The sequence below is a fragment of the Anser cygnoides genome, chromosome 17, assembly GCF_040182565.1.
Source record: "Anser cygnoides isolate HZ-2024a breed goose chromosome 17, Taihu_goose_T2T_genome, whole genome shotgun sequence".
Lineage (NCBI taxonomy): Eukaryota > Metazoa > Chordata > Aves > Anseriformes > Anatidae > Anser > Anser cygnoides.
This window is the reverse complement of record NC_089889.1, coordinates 4,626,879-4,644,030: the sequence shown is the minus strand read 5'-3', so window position 1 is coordinate 4,644,030 and position 17,152 is coordinate 4,626,879. Positions and strand designations below refer to the sequence as shown.

General features: G+C 39.1%; 1 long non-coding RNA gene across 8 annotated transcripts in view; it reads left to right on the top strand.

Moving 5' to 3' along the window:
- LOC106031186 (uncharacterized) overlaps positions 1–17,152 on the top strand; it is a 324,491-nt gene that overhangs the window by 280,588 nt on the left and 26,751 nt on the right. For all 8 annotated transcript variants that reach the window (XR_010825587.1, XR_007166980.2, XR_007166976.2 and 5 more), the window contains 2 exons: positions 11,631–11,722; positions 14,672–14,785. This is a non-coding gene — a long non-coding RNA (uncharacterized lncRNA). The remainder of the gene's footprint in view (positions 1–11,630; positions 11,723–14,671; positions 14,786–17,152) is intronic.

Below are 17,152 nucleotides of genomic sequence, written 5' to 3'. Positions count from 1 at the left end.
TCCTATATTCTTTATGTTTAATGACTTGAACTGTCAAAATGAAGTGGTCTTACTTTGTGGAAAGGAACACTGGTATTTATAAAACTAAAATATTTAAAACCTCTCAAATGCTATCCCAGTGAAAACATCTTTGATTCTCAATTTAGGACAAAAATATGTTCTTAAGGTCAGAATTTTGTATGGTCTGGATGTTCTGTATTTTGACCCGCTCTGAATGGGGCTTCTTTACAAGAGATCATGCTTTGAAATGTTATTTCATGGTGCTTTGTGAGTGGCAGTGCCACCCAGCAAAATGTGCGCTACTGAGTACGCTACAGTGCTCAGGACATCTCTGTTCTGCTTGCAAGAGTTCATTATTTTGTGTTGGACAGGTGGCACCATACCTCAGTATCTTTGTAAGCTGTCAAGGGCAGGAAATGGGGCCAACATAGGGATGAAATCTCAGGTAGCTATTCCTTTTTAAAAATAACCAGTGGATGGGGTCTGACTAGGGACAGCTCACTGTCTGAGTTAATGTGGTGGTGGAGTGATGGATGTTTACAGAATGACTAAAAGCACTGCAGGAGGAAAGGGGGCTCAGTGAGCTGGAGAGGGAACACCTTTTCCTTTTTCTTGTCTTCCAAAATAAAAAATAATAATAATAATAATTAAAAAAAAAAAACTATTTATTCCTATGTGGCTTGTCTTGTTATGGCAAATATGCAAAACATGGTTTTATTCTACATAGACGGGGTGAGTTATTTATAGTGACTTCTAATACAGTCTTGTTGGAGGAAGCCCAAATGCTTCATTCTGCCATATGCAAAACTTACTGCAATTATTGCAGACTTCTCAGATTCTGCCCACTTCATGTCAAGTTAGCATTGCTACAGCTTCACTATGCAGAGCAGGAGGATTTAGAGTGACATACACAGGGGCCTCATGAAAATAAACTGACAGGGATGTTGGCTAGAGGATGCAGAACTGATATCCATAAATGTACTTGTTTTCTAATTGGAAGTGAATAATAGCCATATAAGCTATTATCTGCAGCCTTTGTCTCTCTGGATTGCATGGCACAACTACTGCAATGCCACATGAAAATATTTAAGCACTTGCAGGTATCTTAGTAAAATCAAGATACCTAATAAGGTCAGGACAAATTGCATAGAGATATTCAAAGTAAGTATGCACATAAATATTTTTTTCAGATCAGGGCATACAAGAGAGCCTCTAGATGTCCCAGAGGAAGATGGCAATTCCTACGTTCCCGCCAGGGATACATAGCTGTGCTTTTGTTCTTGTAAGTGTTGCAGTGGAATCTTTGTGGGAGCTTAGCAATAAAGAGAAGCACTTTTTTATTTTTGTTTGACACAGTTACTTTGGTGTCTGTGTCAGCAGTGGAGAAAGAACCAAATTGTATTGCTACCTCTGTCAATTCTTAAACAGCACAGCAGAGTCCCCTCTCCTCCCCAGATAAGAAAGAGAAATTCACACTGTAATATTAATAACTGTGGGGCCCGTTAGCCTTTAATAATTAACGTACTGCTAACTGTAGCTGAATGTTCCTTTTTCTAATTCCAATTACAGACCCATTTGGACTAGGCTTAGCTGAGGGAAGTAGCAGAGCAGCAATGTTATAACAGAGACCTACATCTGACTGAAATTGTTCTCCTTTGGCCTACACAGCAGATTAAAGAAAAGTTTGGTCTCTCTGACAGTTGTGAAGCCAAAGCATCAGGTGTAACAGAAGAATAAAGTACTTCTGTACCCCAGTCACTCCAACTCAGGGGACTACTTGAACATCAGAGCCAATTCCTGCAGCCTAGTGACAAATATACTCACCTGCCTAATGAAAAATGAAGTGTTCCTTTCAGTAGGTGACAACTGCTCATATACTTGCTGCTTTCCCTCAAGATAGTGCTGAGTAGGAGGCTCTTGCTACTGTTTTGTTGTCTGAGGGGTGGCAGCATGCCTTCCTTGGTAGGGTATGAGTAAGATAGCAGACCTGGTCTGAAACAATGGCTCCCAAATTGGCTGGGCCTACTATTTTGTGTGTGAAATAGGGTTGTTAGTGCAGCTCTAACAGGAAGTAGCATTTAACAAACCTACTGTGGTCTTTGCAACATGATTTACAAGTCTTGGATAAGTGGTGGTAGTGTTTACTGCAACATCATGATGTTTTGGCAGTATTCCTACTCCTGTATACTCTTCTGCTAGCAGGCAGGCCGGTTTAACAGTAACAGTTCAGATGTTTCTCAGACTATAGCCTTACTGGAAAAGGTCTACTACTGTGCAACCAGAATTGGAAGGAAAGGCAACTAGCAAATTGTAAGTTTTGGTGACCTAGCAGCTAAAACTGAGTGATGGAGGCTGCCATATATCATGTCTTCCTGTCGTGGTTGTGTGGTCCCATACCTTCACTTGTGTGTGCGGCTGTAAAGTGAGAAAGGTAGGGAGCTGATCCAGCTGAAAACTAACCTAACAAAACAGTTCGGTTTTTGTTAGCGTGGCTTCTCATCCATGTTTAGATTAGCTTAAACTATTATGACATTATACCCAGAATTAATCAAAAGAGGTGGTGAAAGAGGCTTGAAATTGTATTGGATTATGTCACATAGTGGGATGTTTTTAATAATTATAATTCTATCAGAGTTATACTGTCAGGCTTTTGTAATACTTGGTAAAATGTTAATTCTCACTGTCTGTGGCATAGCCATGGGTGAGATCATTTTCAGCTACCTGCTAACAATTAATACAACTCTCAAGAGACTTTCTGCTTTTCAAATTACTTTCTCACTGCTTAAATTGGAGAAGTTGTGAAGTGGAAACAGAATAGGGCTAAGAGTGAGAAGTTCTTTAGCTCAGTTGTAAATGTGGGTGGCTGCAGCTGGGGATTAGAGAAAATTCCACATACACCTACAACAATCTAAGAGAAGGAGCGTTGCAACATTAGAGGAGGTGACTCAAGGGCATTTAAACAGCACATAGGCTGGGTTAGAAGTCATCTACATGTACTGACCCTTGAGACAATAGCAAGTTTCAGAATGTGGTGCCCTCAAAATCAGATTTAAGGTTTCACCAGTATGAAAACAGGAAGCAGAATAAGAATTCAAGTTATGGACATGCAGTGGAAAAGCATCCAAAACACTCCAAAATCCCATTGCAGAATTCTAGTCCTAAATTTACCACTGACTTGCAGAGGTATTATAAACTGAATCTTTAACTGGATTCAGTCAGGAAGTGGAATTTATTTACTTTTCCAAGTGTGGAATTTTTAGCAAAAAAGTTGAAGTCATGTATTTGATCTATATTATTTAGATTTGGGGTTTGTTATGTATATAACTTCATGTGTTTTATTGCAGTGTTAGTTTCTTACAGGCATTGTCATCCTGTCTTAATTTCCCACTCTCTGTAGTATTTGTTCCAGGGTCAGGCTGCACATCCCATGTGCACCTCTGCTCGTGACCTGAGTGCCGGTAACGAATCATGCCTGCCAGCGATCTGTGCCACAGCCTGCAAGATGCAGGCTGGGACAGCTCTGGTCAGAGAGGAGAACAGGAAAAGGCACAGGAGCCAGTTCTCACGGGGTGTAATTGCAGTATTTCAGAACTAAAATATACTGCATTTTGAAAGTTCAGCTCTTCAGTGGGGATAAAAAAATCATTTTCAGCAAAAATTGGATGTTGGTTGAAACTGATTTTTCCATTGGAAAACTAGTTCCAAGAGAAAAATTTCTAATGGTTCTATGCTTACCCCTTCTTTACGTTTCTTTAATGAGAATGGCTGTTCTTACCTGCAGCAGCAACAGAGTTTCTCAATGTCTGGACCTAAAAATATAAATAAGAAGTACAAGTGAAATTTTAAATAATTTTGTGTTATGGAAACATGAAAAACATTGGAGTGGATGAAAATGAAGAAGATGAGAAGGGTTAAATTTTGAATATAATCTGATATTTCAAAGATGACATTTCAAAATTTTAAGCAAATATACACAGTCAAAAAATTTTTTTTCAGATGGTTTTAATTAAAAGAATTCTAATGAGCTCTAGTTGGGAAGAGTGAGTACTCACATTTTTGTTGAACATCAAAGTAAAGACAGGATTGCTTCACACATTTTGGACATTTTGGTAGAGGTCAAATTTTGGTATCTCCAAGCCTGTTCACCCATCTGTGATCCTTTCAATTACCATTTATCTAAAATGTAACACCAAGAGTGAGAGGAAAAAAACAATAACAAAAAAAAATCTATTAAAGAAAAAAGTATATTTTTTGACAAATCAATAAAAGCAGGAGAAATCTGTGTACAAAAGAGAACGAAAAAAAAAAAAAAACAACACGAGATTAAGTATCACTGATTTCATCCTTTGCCATGTTAGCAGTTTATGATAAGACCTTACACTAGAAATCAAGTCAGCTGGAAGGGAGTCGAATGATGATTGCATGAGAAAGACTTTGGGACAGGACAGGGTCATGAAGTTCTGAGTTCACTTCTGTGTGAGTGAGACTGTGTGTGTGGCCACGTCAGTTGTCCTGTTCTCCACTTCTGACACAATAATGACAATATTTAGGGCAGAGGCTGATTTTTTTTTTTTATCGTCTTAGTAGCACCGAGCAAAGTCCTACTACTACATCCCACCACTTACTAGGTCTTGTAGGATTGCCGTGGTTAGGAAGTTGTTCTACTGTGCTAGAAATATTTTTGAAATTTCAAATATAGAAATTGCAATTCTGTTTCAGAAGGAACCAATACAGTTGAAGATCACACATGTAAAACTTCCACTAGAATCCCTGGCATCTTAGCAGTTTGTGACTCGTTCTGAGTGTGGGAGAACAAAGTTCAAGTCTTCACTGAAAGTCTGTATCCCCCCTACGGGCATAATCAGATATAGTGTTTATACTCTATGAACTCTGTTTTGACCAGGAATTCCAGAATTGGTCAGTCTTCCCACAAAGCTCATCAAAACCAAGCTTCTGTCATTACATTTTTAGATTTTGATTGCTTTACTTTCTAAAAATGCGTTTTGTTGGAAAACACTCAACCAGCTGTCTTCTGGATACTGGTGTGGTGTTAACTGTAAACAATGATTATGAGGATTTAAAAAATCTCTGCAGGTTCAGATTAGGATAAAGACCTAGGATAAACTTTTCCTCGAACGCTGGAAAACACTAGCTAAATTCTTCTAATTTGGTGCTTTATGTCTGGATTGCCCTGTTCTATGGCCGTGCAGACCCTAGAAAGGTAGGAGGTTAGCAGAAAATGCAAAGCAGAGGGAAAAAGTTGCTCTTTAATAGAAATTTGGAATTAATGAGCTGAATTTACCTTAGTACAAGTGAGAGCAGAGCTTAAGTTATTAACTTTGGAATTTGAATCAGAAGATGCTCTGTCTGCTTTTTCATAGCCTTCCAAAGTCCACAAAATGATGCACATGTCATCGCTATAGAAAGTCAGGATACTCTGAAGGACAAATAGCCACACAAAGGGGCATTTTGAAGGTATTTCATGAGTAAAAATCCATGAATGACTCCAAGGAAGATGCTTAGGGGGAGGAGATTGCGTTTTTAACACTGATCTTTTCTCCCTGCAGAATATTGCTCCCACCTTATCAATATTTTATAAAAGAAAGAGAAACCTTCTGCAGCTGCAGAGGCAATTTGGAGGGATTAAAAATTTATCCTGTTTTGAGCAGAGCTTTCCTCAGGTGCTAGAATCCACTTAATCACAGGTGGGTAACCTGCGCAGCTTCCCTTTCCCAGGGCTAAAAAGTAGAGTCAAGGTCCAGGCAATTCTTTCATGCAGGGATCTTCTGTCAGGACCTACGTTCAATTTGAATCATACTGAACCACAGGCTTTGCTTAGAACAGCAGCAAAAGCAGGTCTGGAAAGTAAAAGTGACATTTTTTTCTCCTGGTTTGTTTCATTTGGTGAGGATGCAGTCAAGTCCACTCCTGGAGCAGCTCAGTTACTGTGGCAGGATTACACTGAGGTTTGAATTTGCATCAGTAGTTAAAGGGCACAGATTTGGTTGAAAGGAAGTATATCCATTGACAATAGTCGTTGGAATTAAAGTGTGTGTGTGTGTGTGTATATATATATATAAAACATATATATGTATTTAGCTAGTGTATGTTTCATGTTTTCCTTAATGCTAACAATTGAGTTGTGGTCACAACAGCTGTCAGCTGAATTCTGTTTGATGGGAGTTGAAGTCTTTTCTTCCAGTTCCGCTGTAGTTAATGGACAGATGCTCTAGGAATAGATCTAAGAAGTATCTTCTGCACTGTTTGTTTGCCGCCTCAATAGGACGCTTACAGTCTGCCTGTATGGCTGAGTCCTGTTCCTCACAGATCAGGGTCTGACAGGTGATTAGCATATCTTTCTTGAAACATTTGTAAGACCTAAAGAAATAAATTTTAAAGAGTAAGTTGTTCAGTTATTGGAGGTGGAGATTTCTAGTTAACGTTAGCTGAAATTCAGGGTTTTCTGCAGTAAGTTCAGATAATTCCATGTCAATTTTCACTCTGAAGTGGAAAGTCATGTGGTTTAGAAATCTCTCTCCAAAACATGCCTCTCTCCAGTGATTTTATTGGAGTAAAGAAAAAGAAAAAAAAAAAAAGAAAATCTCCAATTGAATTTCAGAAATCAAAACAAGACCTTAATTTCTAAAACAGTTTTAAGCATATGTTTTCTTCCCATCTCTAAAGGAATCCTAATTAAAACGTTTCCTTTCAAGTATTTTTCAGTGAAATTTTATAATGGTTTTAATGCTTAATGGAACACTTTCCAAAAACAAACCAGCATCATTTTTCAGGTGTGGAAACATCACTTGGTAGGTGGGGACACTTCTTCCTTTTTTTACTGGGGCTATTTGACACTATCACAGTTGGGTTACTAATGCATACAAATGAGAAAATACACACCAGTGCTAAGGACTGAGCACTTGTCAAATGGGTGTCTTGGCAGTTCTGATCCTGTCCCGTTATAAAACATGTTGGAAAGCTGGAAAACATTTCTGATTCAGTCTGGGGCTCAGCAAGCCTATGGGAAAAGCAGTCCACCCTGCTTCCCTTGCCTATACTTACCTTCATGGATCTGCTGCCTGGTAGAACAAACGTTCTGAACACGGGGTAGTACAGGTGCCAGGACTGCATTGTTCTGTCTATCCGGCCACAAATGTATCCAGCTTTGTGAGAAATAGTCCAGTGAGGGGAGGAAAAGGCAAATTCTTCAGGCAGTGGGTTCAAATTTCATACTTCAGTGCCAGACAGGTTTCTGCATCATTCGTGATAGGTAATAATGGGAATCTATTTCTGACTAAACTCTAAATAATTACTGCCAGAATGTCGTTGTGGTGCTGATGAGTATTTATCCAACAGAAGAAAAACAGCATGTTGATTCTTGAACCACAGAAAGCCATAATTGTCATTTAAAATCTGGCATGTTGTTTAAAATACTACATTCATTATCTTTCAAAGTCTTTATACATCTAACTATCACTCTGAATATATTTGCGAGTGTAAAGAAATAGGTATTCTTCTTTTTGACAAGGGGTTAGACTATTAGGCTGTTACATTTTTAAGATCCTTCTTATGCTAAATATTAAAGCCCAAGCAAAAAAATTAAATAAAGATGTTATGTGCACAGAATGAATGCAAAGCCCATTCTGTTCTAGAGCTATTCATTCCCATTACCTACCCCAAAGAACTTATAATTATGAAATTGCAATGCTTATTTGAAATGTCTGTTGCTCACACAATAACAAATGCTCCTGCCCCTCCTCTTGCAGTGTGATGACTATATCAAATAATTAAAAAAAAAAAAAAAGTGCTGGGGAAAAAAAAAAAAAAACTAAAATTTCTCAGCTCCAGAGATGCCAAACTGTTATCAAGGACAACGACAGGGTATAAATTTTCACAAATATTGAAAGGAGAAGGAAAAAAAAAATCAAGCTTTGACATTAACAAGATGATAACAGCCATTGGCTCTTGTTCAGTAACTTCCACCCCAGAATTTCAGCAGTGAGATAATCAGGCTTTCACTGACTTGGATGGGAATGGAACTGATTTAGATCAGACTCTGCTCTCGGGCCTGGCTGTTGTTATGTGGAGTTGTTTGCTGGAAGAATTTTGACAAAAATAATAACCCCCAGAGTGAGGTTTCAAGAGCAGAGGCAGTGTGCTAGACAGGTAAATCACAGACAGGCCCAAATCCTGGAATTAGCCCTGCACTTGGTGTTGTCTGTACGTAAGCAGAGCTCTTGAAAATCCAGAGCTTTGAAAGCTTTGGAGACTGAAGGGTCTATCCAGTGTAATGAAATGCTGATCTCAATGTGAAATAGTCAGCCAGTGGGGGTAAAAAAAAAAAAAAAAAAAGAAATCAGATATTGCTCCCACTCTAAAAAGAGTGTTGTGGCTTCCTGTTTGCCATGCTTTAAAGTAGCACTAAAAGCATGCAAGATGTTATCAAAAACTTGAGAGTTGGCAAGACAATTTTCACATAATTTCTTCCAGTTATAACTAGAAAGCAAGAAACACTGGTCAGAAGACCTGCAGATCTTATTTCTAATCCTCTTCTTGATGTGATTTTTGACTATGTATAGACAAGACAAGAGTTAATATTTGCATCTTAAATCACATTTTTATTTTTGAAAACCCTCCTTTTAAAGGATCGCTTTAGTGATGCTATGTTAATAAAATGTAATCTCTTGATTCAGTGACTCTTGAGCAAGAAAATTCAAGGAAGAGAACTGATAATGTCCCCTGAACGTTCCTATTGTCGCACGCCCTGTGTGTTCTGTTGAAACAGGCAGCCTTTCCGTAGCAAGTAGCTGGGTGTTCGCTATTACTGCCTGCTCTCCCCACCGCAGGCAGCAGCAGAGCAGCACTGTCCGTACGTAGCCTTGGCTGGGTGCATCTGCTCAGGCCTTCCTTGTTCCCATTCTGCTCGCCTGCCTTCAGCTTTATTGCAAGGACAAGTTATTACTCAGATAACAGTCCTGTTTCCTGGAGTAATAGTGTTTTGGTTTTTAGTTGGCTATCACCCTAAAGATCAACAAGGCTCAGTTTTTTGTAATTGCAAGCCTTGTATGGGCAGCTGAGGCACCTTTTTATATCTCGGATGTACATCCAAGGGTATCATTTATCAATAACATCAAGAATTTATGGGCTTGGTGTCAAAATTACACAAGGAGCTCTAGTTATGAGAAACATGACAAGAATGTGGCCAGGTACTGTTAGCACATATCTGCTGCCATCCATATGTGTTAGGCTGGTGTTGGCATGCATTTCGGTCTCCCATGTACTAACGAATGCTGCAGCATTTTAGGCGCCAACCGATGAAGCAGCCCCTGCGGGTGGATCCTTTTGGCAAAGCCCTCTGAATTCTGGAAGTGTTTGCTTGCCAACACAGGAGGGAAACATTCAGCTCCTGGAAAAATTACCTTGATGTACATTTGAAAGAAACATCAGCCTCACTGCTGCTGATTATGGATTTTGCTGCACAAGCGTTTGGGGCTCAAGTTAAATCATCACACACTTAAACTTGAGGCTCTAGCCTCATGCCAGGGAGCATCATATGTGCTGTTTGTGTGATCGTTGTACAACCTGTGCAATTTTGGTAAATAGGAAGAAGAGAAAACACCATTAAACTTTGCTTAAAAAGAAACCCTTTCAAACTTCTGGTGCATACGATGTTTTTTGCAGAAAGGGAATTGAGCTGAAACTGTACTCCAGTGAAATGCTTGATCACTAAGGAGAGGAGATGTAATGATTTTGGACAGCAGCTGTCAGGGTTAAGAAAGTTATTTGTTCCATTGGTTTATGGCACAGACTAGTAGTATTTTATTGTCAAACAGAATTAGTTTTATATCAAGAAGAGTGATTACTTGGGTTCACTGTGTTTGAGATTAAACTTGATGATTTCATGTCCATTATTGATTTAGGCTTTACATTCAGAGAAGTAGCGGTTTATATTTTACTTAAGGGGATTTGATCACAGTAGATGTAATCTTCAATGGCTTCTGCAAATAAATTAGTAAAGTTGCTATGCCTCTTACAGTAACTGAAGAATAAAAGAGAAGGGGTCTAGAAAAACTCTTTATCTCAACAAGCCTAGTGCAAAAAGATCTAGAGAAGATGGCAAAACCACTTACCTTTTCCAGTGTGCAAGGGACATGCTAACACCTGTGTATGACATACACAAAAACAGGAACCACACAGGAGATACCCTGTCAATGGTACATCACAGCTCCATACTCAGATGATATGTATTTGACAAAGGGATGCCAAAAACTCACAGTACATCATATCTTATTTATCCTGAAATTACACCAAAGGAGAGAGGGGAAAATGAAGGTGCTTTCCAGCATTAGAACAGGGTCAATGAGGCACCAAATGTGGGCTGCCTATGTAGGAGGCAAGTGTGGAAAGTGTATAATATGTCACTAAAAATAGCCCCTTTCAAAGTATCTTAAATCAGGCCATTAGAACTTGCCATGAGGAATCAACCAAGCAGTACAGCCTGATATGGGAAATTTCCCAGCTGCCAGCCAGAGCTCTGCTCCCTTGGACAGTAGTGCATGTCTACAGAGGGAAGAGAGAAAGCATTTCACGGAAGCCACAGTCAGAAGTAGGCTTTATCAACCCGGGAGTTCTGCAGCATTCCCCAAGGGATGGATATTGTGGGATGCTCTCTATTGTACCTTCACTGTCAGCAGCTGTGGGAGCAGAAACAAGTCCTGCCAGCTTTATTTACTGCTGTCCTGTTCAGGCCATCAGGACCCCAAGGTCCAAAATGCTATCCTTTGTTAGTGCTCCCTTCGGACACAGATCACAGTAGATGCTGAACTAGCATTGTGGCTTTAAAACAAAGAATTGTGGGCCCATTTGGCCAGCATTGAGTCATGTTACCTTTACTGTCTTCCTCTTTTTACCCTACCATATCCTCATACGTTATCTTTGTGTCTTAGGCAGTTTTCAAATGCACTGGAACCATATTTAAAGGTAGTTAGACTTACCTAGAACCTGTGTGTATATCTGCACAGGATTTTCTCCTACATACTTACATAGCTGTGACCTAGCCATAACCCCTCTGCTGCTAACATAAAAACCACTCCGCATGCAGACAAGAAGTCTGACACAGCATGGGATGCACTGGGCTCTGGCTCTGCATTGCTTCTAGTCCCATGCTCCCTTGAGGTTTCCTGTCTCAATACCTGTGGATACGTTGCTTACTACTACTAGAATGTGGGAAACAATTCTTAAATTGTGTTGTGTTCCTTGCCCAGAATGCAGGGCAGAAAACACTCTCTGTAACTAAGCACTTGTTTGCACAGTTAAACAGTAATAGCTACCAAGATGCACAGCAGCTGACGTTGGCCAAGGCTCACATAATGATGTTTTATCTTCAGTAGTTTGTGTCCTAGTCCTTCATTCCCTACAGTGTTTTTGGTTCATTGGGGAACAGCAGTGTGCTGTTCTGCCCCTTCTGTCATATCCTCTGTTGTCAGGTGTTTATGATCTCATTTTTTCTTGCAAGGCCCCTTGCTGCATAGCAGATTATGTTTCTCTGTGACGGAAAAGTTCAACATCTGTGTATTTTTTTTAATCTAAGGTAATGCACTCAGTTTGTTTTTGTTTTGTTTTGATTGCAGCTACAACATAAATGAGCAGTTTTTATATGCCACCCATCCCTGGTCTATCCCTTCACCAGCTCCATGCCAGGAGGAGATACGTTAAGCTGGAGGTAAGCCTTTGCCTTTGGCTGAAATGTATGTGTGCAGGTTTGTTGCTGCTCTCTACTGGCCAACCCATAGTTAAACCCATAATCATAGCCCGTAAATCAGATCCTTTAACCTGAGTAATGTTTATCTATTTTTCTGATGGTTTTTGCTCTGTGTCTGTTTGTCACAGAACTGTTGAAATTGGAAGGGACATCTGGAGATCATCTAGCCTAAAGCGGTGCTAGTTTAGACTAGTTTGCTCATGGCTATGGAGAGTTGGCTTCTGAGTAGCTGCAAGGATGGAGACTCTAGAACCTTTCTGGGCAACCTGTCCCAGTGTTTGACCACTGTCACAACTGAAAAAGAGTTTTTGTTTACATGGAATTTTCTGTATTTCAATTAGTTTTTTTAATTACAAATTTAAAAAATCAATCAATTAAAAATATCAATTAGCCTTTTTTTTCTTTCACTGAATGTGACATAGAAGAGTCTGATTTCATCTTCTTTATTCCTTCCCATCACATCCTTACAGAGATCGTTAGGATTGCCACTGAGAGACTGAGACATCTGCAGCCTAAACAGTGACAGTTTTCTCAGGCTTACCTCACATCAGATGCTGCAGTCCCTTTAGTGATCCATCACTGGATCTGCTCCAGTATGTCCATGTCTTTCTTATACTGGGGAGTCCAGAAGTGAAAACTGTATTCCAGTGTGGTCTCACCGGTGCTAAGTAGCTTTCCCAGGCTTTGGAAAAATGTCTCTAGTCCAAAGGCGAGACAAAAGATTAGGAGAAAGTAGATGCATGGTATTGAAATTAAATGGTTGCATTCTTTGTGATGGGAGTTAAAAAGATGTTGCCTGAGGCTTTATTTTTTTATGATTATTTTTTACTAATTTGGGTGTGGGGTTTTTTTTTTTTCATTTCAGTTTCTCTGCTCAGTGAACTGGTTCATATTTAATGGCTTACTAAGTTATGTCTATGATAGAAATGACAGCATGTCATTTTCTTATATAGGTATAAGGAAAAGTGCCCTCTTTTGCAGGCATGAGAATAAAGCTAATATTGTTCAACAGCAAAATAGTTGGACCAGGTTCTTCTCAATATAAGTGGCAAAGTGAATGGCAGGTATCTGTCCTTGTGGCTTTGATAAGTTTTCTTTGGTGCAGTGTTTAAGCAAAAACACCTGCAAATGTGACCAAGTCGTGCTTCCAGACTGGGAGGTTAAGGTCATAAATAATTTGTGATGTTTTGGGAACACAAGCCCTGTTAGCTTTCAGCTAAAATATTTAGCCCACCTAAAAGATTTGTTGAGGTATCTGGACACTGTAAGGGATGTCAAAACAGATGTAGATGCCAAAGAGTACTTGAGAATCTCAGTAGCTTTTTACTGGGGGCTTGTGCTCATCCTGGACCAGAGACACTTGTCAACACTGTTCTGCAAGGTAAGGCTCTAGTATCTGCTCTGCTTCCTCCCTGACTGTGCACCCTTCTTTCTTCTTGAGCAGTGGAAAGGTCCATTACTGCCTTCTTTCTCTGGTGTAATCCAGCATAGCAAGACAGCTGCAACTTCTTTAGTTCATGGGATTTTTTGTTTACAAAGGCAAACGAGTCTCACAATAAAGACATTCCAGTCTTAGGATGTAAAAATAGTGTTAAAAAGATCAAACTGGTCAGAAATAGATTGCAGTAACAAGCATGTAGTTTTAAGTAATTAAGAGATTTGCTGCACTTCTAATATATTTTCCCCATCTGTGAAAAAAAGAAAAAAGCTATGAATCTGTTTTTCTGCTCTCACTATTTACACCATGTAGGCAAGTGCATGATGTATCACTTAGTGAATGTGATGCTGTTACTAAAAAAATGTGACTATTCCCAACTTCTTTACTGATGTGGTTACCTCAGTGTTTCTAGCCTCTGCTTTTTCTTTCCTGGAAGGCCAAAATGCTGGTCTAGTACTATACATTCTTACCTTTCATGAAAGTGATTTCAAAAAAAGATGGTAGAAATCTTTTTCTTTTTTTTTTCCCTCCTGTGAAAATTGTTAGTCTTCTAACTGCAGAATTCCTAGAATCTATGCAACCTGCAGATACAACACATTTGAATATCATACTAGTTGTCTTCTCGAACTGGTCCTTCCTGTGGCTTGAATTTGTAATATGGGGAGTCTTGTTCGCTACAGGCTAACTCAGGTCCTGGGAAGAGGGGGGCTTTGTGGTCACAGAGAAGCCCTGGAACCCTGCTTTAAAAAGTGCCTGTGAACATAAGCAGCAGGTGATTAATTGTAAGAATGAGTCCAAATTAATGGCCAGGTTGAAAGGCACCAAGAGCTTGTGTCAAGTAATTTCAAATTTTCCATGCTAAAAAATGGCAGAAAATGAAGGCAGCCCCCTGCAGTTGTATGTCTCTAAGCAGGGGCATTCTTACCAGCCTCTGGCAAGTCAAGAGAACTAGCTGACTTGCAAACGCTATTATATTGACAAACACATACTTCCATTATTCAGACTGCTGGTACATACAGTGCTGGCTCTAATCACTAGCATTTCCTCTTAAAATACTATACATCCTCATGAGTTACAGTGACCAAGAGCCTAACAAAGTAAGCCATTGTAAAGAAACATAGCACAGTCAAATAACAGCTGAATGTACAGCAAAATCCTTGCTTTGATCCTTATTTGCCTTTGGAAATACTATGTCAAGTGTCCTTGCTTAAATGAAGCTTAGTTTAAAGTGGAAGCTGTTGTTTCAGGAATGCCACAGTGGCTCTGGGGTGTATAATAAACTTGTTGAAAGGAGCTGACTGATTCACACTTTGTTACTGAAGTGCAGAGCCCTCAGCAGCACATTGGGCTTCTGCATTTACTATAAACTTCTTTCTCCTCTTGTGATGCCACTGTCTGATTTTTGAGGCACTGTATGTCTCCATGTCTGTGCAGGCAAGTCACCCTAAGCATCTCCGTTCTACTTCGGACAGGGTCCAGAAGGTGGTGCAGTCGCATGGCTCTCAGCGTGGTAGTCATCAACACCTTCCCATCTGAGAAGTAATCGGGAATCCTGAAACGGCTCATTACATCCCTAGTGTGATCAGGTATCCTGCCAACTTTTCTTTTTCAATATACTTTCTGCTTGTGTTGTAAACAGAATGAAAGGCAACAAGAATAAGTTGAACTCTTTCCAAAGTAGGGAATGCCCTTAGACACTTTGGCTTTTAATGAAGCTTATCTAAAGGAGTACATATAGCTTCTGTGGGGCAGCAAATTAAATCCCTTTAGTTATATGCTCAGGTTCTTCTGGCACAAACCCTAAAAGCCTAAAATACTTTTCTAATCTTTATTTTGGTCGTGCATGCTTTGGTGCTTCTCAGCTATTTGCTAAGTTAGAATGAGGCATTACAGATGGCTCAGAGCCAAGAAAAGACTTGAGCTACCCTCTTCTGCACTGGTCCAGAACTAACCTAGAGTCAACACAGGCACCAAACACAGTATTTACAAATACACCAGACAAAGGACCTAGTTTTATGCATTTATTTCCAGTAACTTTGTACCTAAACAAGTGTATATCTCTCTCCACAGTCTTACGTTATGGAGCAGTTTTAGACAAATTAACTGCATTTTCTGTGTCGAACCACAGCCTCTGTTTATCTGATATTGGCTGAAAAGTTTTTTTGCATGTTGGTTTGACAGATGTTATTGTGGAAGTCCATGCTGTAGGTTTTCTCAGCACTTGCTGGATCATTTTATTGTTGTTATGGACTTTTAATAGCATGTCAGCATAGAACGGCCATTATTGTTACACATATACAGATACGTGTAACGTGAGGTCAGAGGTAGGACCAATGTCTTTTTACTTTTCAGTGAAAAACAACTTCTGAAAATGGCCTTTTGTGCTTATTGTAGAGTGTGATCCTAGCTGACTGATTTTATTTAGTTGCTGACATCAATGGAAAGCTCCCAATTAACATCATCTGACTTTAGTTGAAGTCCTTAATTTTGTTTTTTATATTCTTCTATGTAGCAGCCTCTTCAGTCCTTGCTAAATTCCTCCAGAAGAAAAATTCTTGTACCCTGTTTTTGTAAATCAGGCTTTTGGAAGTGACCAAGCAATTTAGATTTAGCAAAAGATTCCACAGCATTTTCATTTAGGTGGGTCAAATTTCTGCTATCAGCTGGATAGCAGTAATGATGACATATGTATGCATGTATGGTACATGCATACGTAGCACAGAGTAAAGTTTTTACTGTACCTGGGATTAAAATGGATACCTATACCCAGCTCATACAAACCAAGGGGAAATGTAAACGGAGTCTTAACTACGTCTAGACCAACATTCGTCTTCTGTGGTTTTATTTTCCTTGCACTAGCCAGGTGGCTTTATACAGTTTCTGAGACTTTCAGGGTTTTGTCCAGTGAAAGTATTCAGAGTTGAATTAAATTGCAAAAGTAAAACACACTGTTAATCTATCTGTTGAAAATAAAGTACCTTGTCAAAATTAATTTTCCGTGGAAGGTGGAATATTTTACCGTAATATTTTACCGCAAGTGAAAAGTTGATTTATAGCCCATAGTATAGTAAATGGCAACTGTTCATATGTGTTGAACATTTTGGAGTATTTAAAGAAGATGCTAATGCATAATGGACAGTAAAGCCATCTCGTGCTTTAGTAGAGACAGTAAGTTTTCATTATGGGATTTCTGAGTATCAGTTTGTTTATTCTTTTTAAAAAAAGGTGCAACTCATGTTTCACTTTTTAAGCACCTTTTATGATGGTTGAAGGTTTCTGTGTGGAGAAAGAGAATCACAACAAAGATTATAGACCATGAACTTCAACAAATTTCTGTTCTTAGATGGGCTCTGGCATTAATCTGCACTAGACTTTTGCCCAGTGTGTGTATTTGATTCGATGTCTTGATCAGTATTGCATAGTGTATGGGTCACTTCTCAAGAAGAACTTGATACACATTGTAATGGACTTTATTCCATTTTAAGCTAGAAATGTGCTTAAAAAAGCAAAACCTGAACTCATACAAAAACTCACTTTACAAACTACTAGTTTTACTTTATGAAGTATGTACATATACTTGAAAATGCAGACTGTATAAATTCCACTGGAATGTGTACTCAGAAAAAAAAAAAATTAGTCTGGAACAATAAGAGGAGAATATTTTAATGCTGTTAAGTAGCAGTATGTATATGTACACTAGACAGGGTCAGGCCTTGGCCAGAACAACTTTTGTGGGCTTTGGTTGTGCTAGCAGCAGTATGCAGAATACTAGGAATTCCTGACTGTATTTAAAGTCGTTGTGATTCCGGTGGTGCCAAGTTTATATCCTATTTACAGCATACCATAACTCCTGCCAGTGTGGTATTTGAACTAACTAATGGAAATAACTAATGGATAAGATTTTGGTATAACTATATTGTGAAATAGCATCGTTATTTGTAATGTATGTATAA